Source organism: Acomys russatus, chromosome 30, assembly GCF_903995435.1.
Source record: "Acomys russatus chromosome 30, mAcoRus1.1, whole genome shotgun sequence".
In the NCBI taxonomy this organism is placed as follows: Eukaryota; Metazoa; Chordata; class Mammalia; order Rodentia; family Muridae; genus Acomys; species Acomys russatus.
The window spans coordinates 16,493,647-16,500,025 of NC_067166.1; positions in this window are offsets into that span (position 1 = coordinate 16,493,647).

The following is a 6,379-nucleotide window of genomic DNA, read 5'->3' on the forward strand; positions in this document are numbered from 1 at the left end:
AATTTTTTGTTGAGTTATTTTATAGCCCAAATAGGTATAGCCCTATTTGTATTTTTTCTGGAGCAATCTGTAACCCCCAGCATGGCAGAATTTTTTTGTGTTTCCTTAAACATTTTCTCTAAAGTACCTGCATCAGAATCAGCCAACAAAATATCATACATGTAATGGTAAATGATACATTGAGGAAATTACCTATAAATTATTTCTAATGGTTGTTGCATAAAGTATGGACATAAAGTTGGACTATTCAACATTCCCTGAGGAAGTACCTTCCAATGGTATCTCTTCATTGGACCACTACTGTTCAGAGTAGGTACTGAGAAAGCAAACCTTTCCCTAACCTGCTCATGCAAAGGTATTGTGAAAAAACAATCTTTTAAGTCCATTACTATTATAGGCCATGACCTAGGTAACAAAGAAGGTGAAGGAATTCCAGGCTGTAAAGGACCCATTGGTTGAATTACTCTGTTCACTGCTCTTAAATCCATTACCATCCTCCATTTTCCTGATTTCTTTTTTACAACAAAAACAGTGGAATTCCATGGGCTGGTAGACGCTTCTATATGGTGAGCCTCCAACTAGTCTTGTACCAGTTTTTGGAGTGCCTGTAATTTTTCATTTGTTATGGCCCACAGCTCTTGCCACACAGGTCTATTTGATACTCATTTTAGGGGCAAGGCCATTGGTATATCAGCAGTGGCCCTCTTTATAAATTTGGAAACTCAGTATCTGTGAAGTTCTGTGTTTAGACAATGGGCACAGCCTGTGATTGTTCTTGATTAAATATCAATACCTTCCCCAGAAGCATCTACTATTTCACCCTTAATTTCATTATTGTCTGTTTCTGTAGTTGCAGGAATATTAATTTGAGTACCCTATTGTTGTAAAATATCCCTTCCCCATAAATGTATGGGTATGTCAGCCACATAGGGTCTCAGCTTCCATTTGCCCTTCTGGTCACACACACTTAATCCACCGTACACTTTGTCTTATTTGAGATAATTTACCAATTCCTATAAATTGTGTATTAACCTTCTGAAATGGCCAATCTGGATTCTAATACTTTTGAGAAAGGATCATGACATCTGCTCCTGGATCCACCAAACCTTCTATTTCAACACCATTCATATGTACCATTAATTTAGGTCTCTGATCATTAACCATTGTTTGCCAGAACTCACATCTTCCAGTACTCCCAAATGCACCTGTTCTTTCTACTGGAGCGACTTCGCCAGCTGAGCAATTCTATCCCCTTCATTAATTTGTATCTCCTTCTTTACATATGCTATGATTTTAATTTATTCCTTAAAATCCCCATCTATAATACCAGAATGCATAATAAAGCCTTGAGAAATTAATCCATTTCTTCCCAAGATTATTCCTACTATCCCTGAAGGGAAAGGACCATAACACCAGTGGGTTATTTTGGAACATTCAACCTGTGGGGACAGTGTAAGACATTTATCTGAGGCCAGATCCAAAGCTGCGCTGCCTTCAGTAGCATGCATTAAATCATCAATGCCTAGTCTTCGTTTCCTGACCAAAGAAAGACAGCTCATACTTTTTGCTGCGGGGCCTCGAGCTAACAGGCCCCTCCTTTCAATTCCCAATGGCAAGTACGTCTCTTCTGGATTGACAATGCCTAGACCAATGTTTTCCCCTCCCACCGCAGCTACAATGTAAGTCTTGGCATTATCATTACCATCATGGCCAAAAGCTCTTTGTACCATTTACCTGTTATTTTGAGGTCTGGAACTTTTAACCTTACAGTGTCTTTGTAGATGGCCAAATTTACCACAACTAAAGCACTGGGTATTTTGGTATCTGAGACCTCTAGCTACAGCTTGTCCTATGATATGTTTTGATGCTCCTGAGAGCTAATGTTAACTATCTCTCATACCCATTCATCTAGTGGGGCTCCTCCTGCTTTTAATGGTCTAATTGCTCTCTCACATTTAGTATTTGCTTTCTCATACGCCATGATCAGTGTCAATGCCTGTCTGGTGTCAGGATCTGGTTTGGCTCTATCTAGAACTGAATCTAATCTCTGTAAGAACTCTGTGAAGGCCTCTCCAGGGCCTTGAAATACCTTAGGAAATGAAGTGGTTGTTTTACCAGGCTCCTCAGCCATGTCCCAAGCTCTTAAGGCTGCAACACGACACTGTTCAATTACTACATCTACAGATCGGGTTTGTTCTCGTAAGTCAGCATAATGCCCTTCACCAAGCAATTCATCTTCATCAACATTTATCCCCCTTGTCATACTTTGTTGTTCTATTCTCATGGCTTCATTTCTCCACCATGATGACCACTGTAACTGTGGAGCAGCTTCTAACACAGCTGACACCAATCCCTTCCTATCTTGGGGAATAAGTTTATGCTGCACAGCCCAGTTACTTAGCATTTGTTTAACAAAAGATGAATGCATTTCATGCCATACAACTGACTTTTTAAAATGCTTTAAATCTAGCGTATCTACGGGACGCCATGCCATCTCATCACCAGCTTCACCACCATCACTAGCAGGGAGATGTTGCACAAAGACTGGAAAAGCTGATGGTGTCTGTGTGGCCCTAGAGAATTCCTCTAGCAGAGCACTTGTCTCCAAAGGCTTTTTGGCCTGTCTGCTTTCCCGTTCCCTTAGAATCTTTATAGCCTCCCTGGCTTCCCATTTTTTTCCCACCCCCTTCCGCACGCTGGTGCTCTGGACACCTGGCACATGGAGCAGGGCGGGGCAGCAGTTGTGGGAAGCACTGGCCCTCAGTTACCAGGTGTTCTCCCTTTACCAACGGCGCCTTTTGCTTTCCAAATGCTTCAACCTCTACCCGTAAATTCTCTAGCTGCACAGCCAACTCTGCAGTCCTTTCCAGAACGATAGAATTTACTAACTCATCTGGTTTTCCTATCTTATTGGTCTTTCTTCCAATCTTTAAAAAAAATGTCATACAGTAAAAAGACAAAGAAAAAACAAAAATTTCCCTCTAGGTATAAAGAAGGAAAGGACTCTGCAACAGCAGCTGCGATTTTGCTGACACCCTGAAACAGCACGTCTCTATCTTCAAAGCCTATCTCCACAACATTAGAAGTTAAGCTACCCATTATGCCCAAAGCACATTGGGTGCCACCTGTAGGCTTCGACCTTTTCCAAACCTACTTTATTTGGGGTTCTTTAATGCTTACACCTCCCTTCCAAGACACCTACCCTAGATAGGAGAGAAAAGAGGTTAATGGGAACAGGAGAAGTAGACCTTTTTGGATTCAGTTCCTGGCAGCCATTCCCCTGGTGTAGTCGGCAGGATTTCAGCAGACCAGCAATTCCACCAAAGTTGCTGCTGGAACCTGGAACAGCAGCCGGAACCTGAGCACAGAAGCATTCTCTGGAGCGGTTCTCCTTAGGAGCATCTTGAAGTGGAGCGATGAACAGCCAAATAATACCAAGACCCAAAAAGCCCCTGCCTCTTGTTTTAGGTATATATATGTTTTTTCTCAGAGTCTGCACTAAGATGTGTTTCAGCTGGCAGGAACCAAGCCCCCGCATGAGGTGGTTCATCTTCTAGTGGATAAACATCACCTGTTCTCTCCCAAGTCTGTTCCCCATCCCACACTTGGGATCAAAACAAAAACATGTTTATAGCCACTATAGTAGGTGGTGCCATCCCTGGGCTGGTGGTCCTGGGTGCTATAAGAAAGCAGGCTGAGCAAGCCATGGGAAGCAAGCCAGTAAGCAGCACCCCACCATGGCCTCTGCATCAGCTCCTGCCCCCAGGTTCCTGCCCTGACTTTCTTCAATGCTGGACTATGATGTGGAAGTATAAGCCAAATAAACCCTTTCCCCCCCAACTTGCTTTCAATCACGGTGCTTTCTATTACAGCAAGAGTAACCCTGACTAAGACACAAGCCAGATAGGAGGTGGCCTATTGCTTGACTCTGGAACTGGTGTCAGTCCTGGTAGTATTGTGGATCCAGAGATAACCTCAGCCAGGCTGCTGGAAACAGTTTGTGCTAGATTCTTTGCTGCCATAAGCCTTAGAAGAACTCTAAATAACCCTATTTCCACCTGGGCCAGAGGGGCAGCACGCCCCCTGGTGGTCTACCAGAAAGAGCTGTAACTAGTGCCTAGAGACAAGGCTGTGGTTGGTCCAAATCCAAAACATCTATGACTGTAAGTGGTGCTGAAGTAAGGCTGTGAGTGTCCATGACAACCCGTGATGGTGCACACACTTCCCAGCTACGCAAGCAGGCTGCTCAGGCTCGCTCAGCGGTCAGCTGAGAGGCCCTCTCCTGTGCTGCCTCCATTGCTGTTGTAAAGCAGGCCCAGTAACAGGCTTCCTCAGAATGGTCTTAGCTACTTTCAATTTGAGCTGGAGTGAGGTGGGGTGGAGTTCATAATTAGAATAAAAAGGAAATGCTGGAAGTAACCCTCTTTTAAAAGCTGAGAAAAAAAAAATCCTCCTTTTCAGTAGGAGTGTTTCCATTAGCTATTTAATACCAGAAAATGATTTGTTAAAATGAATGGCTCCTTCAGTCCTCAACTGTAAATCACTCATGTTCCACCAAAACTATGATGTTAAATTGCTTAACATTCAGCAACTTGTAGTTCAATTTAAACCAAGCACTTAAAACCTACTACATTAATTAGCAAATCTGTACCACATGAATAACATACTACTTAAAATCTGCATTTAAAACAACTTTATGCATAATCCTAACTCTACATAACTCACATGTATGCTTCTAAACCGACAGAAGCTCACATATGCTCTATGTTTACAGGTTACCAATTGGTCACACATACGTGTCCTCTTTTGTTGTCTACAGAGACATGTGAGATAAGATTCTTTTCCAGACAGAAAGACATTTATTCAACACATCACTACGACACCGTATAGCCCTGAGACTTCAGATCTGCAGAGGGTTGAGAATGCACATACTATGTACATTTATTTTGATTTTTACCACTGTTTTCTAGTTTTCCATTTTCTTAGCAAAAAGACCCATGAAGAACACTTCCCCCAAAGTAGACTAAAGGTGGGAAACAGTCCAGTTATTTACCAAGTACAAGAAGGAAATCCACCGGAAACAAAGCCTGTTTTGAAGGTCCTACTGTTTCTGCTTCTGGAAGGCAGCACTAAGATATAATTTTGATTTCCATTTTAGAGAAACTAACACAGAGATTCCTTGTCGCCTTCAAGTGGTCTGCGTGTGCCTGAATGTGTGTGTGCATTTGTACAGGCACAGATGCTATCCAAATGAGGAACTCTGAGGTGGATTCTCCACCCTAGCCCTCTAGTCACACTGACTTTTCAGCACCCACTCCACGCTGCACCACTGGAGGGTGAGCTCCACCTTCTAGTCTGAATTATTCCCATGACTTCATCGCTTTCATTATTAGAAATTCCTGCGCTTACATCTGAATGCTAAAGACACTTCTTTTTTGCAGATAGGGAGCTACAGCTTATTCTTACTGCCCAAAGGGGGACAATTCCCTTGTCAACTTTCCAGTGAAGAGCTGGGGGCTGGGGGGAGGGGGCGAGGCCTCGGTAAATGAGACACCTGCCCCAGAGGCTTTTCCCTCTGCCTGCTGATGCAAAGGAGACAGTTCTGGCTGGCTGCAAATATAAAGGACACCAATATATTGAAGTCATTTATTCAGGAAATCAAATCTTAAATTTTTTTTTTTTTTATTGCATCTGAGGGCATTTCCAGTAAATGTTTGTGTTTGAAGCCTTGGCTAAGTGACCCATCTGCACTAGTAGTCAGATTTCTCTGGCACAATCCCACTGCCTGCAATGAGATTTATCGAGACTAAAAATGCTAGCACATTAAATATGCACCCAGTTGTCTATATCAAATATTTCATCAGCTAGGAAAAATTCAAAGGCAAAAGCTGAATATATAGTACAAATCAACATTCTTCACAGAAGAAAACAGTGTGAGACTAATTTTCTATAACATGTCACCTGCTCATCAGTCCTTCTGTATCATCACTGCCATTATTTCAAGGATAATAAAATTAGGCTCTACTACCCACGGTTTCTCGACTTTTTAAAAAACCTAAGTTCTAAAAGTGTAAACAAGTATACACATAGAATTATTTTATAAACATTTGATATTTCTTGTCTGTGCATCTTATAATGAATACATGGAGACAGGACAAATGTACACTCCAGTCATTAGTGGTTATTTCAATTTGTTCACATGGCTCACTGCCCTCTACAGGTGTAAGAGGTGATAGGATAAAACAAAAGTCTGGAAGCTCTGCTCAGTGCCCTGTGAACTTTAGTCCACTTCCTGCTCCGTAGCTAAGAAATGCATTCTATGCGCTGCAAACCACACGTCCTCACACGAGTGTAGATCAGGGGCCCACCTTAAGAGTTC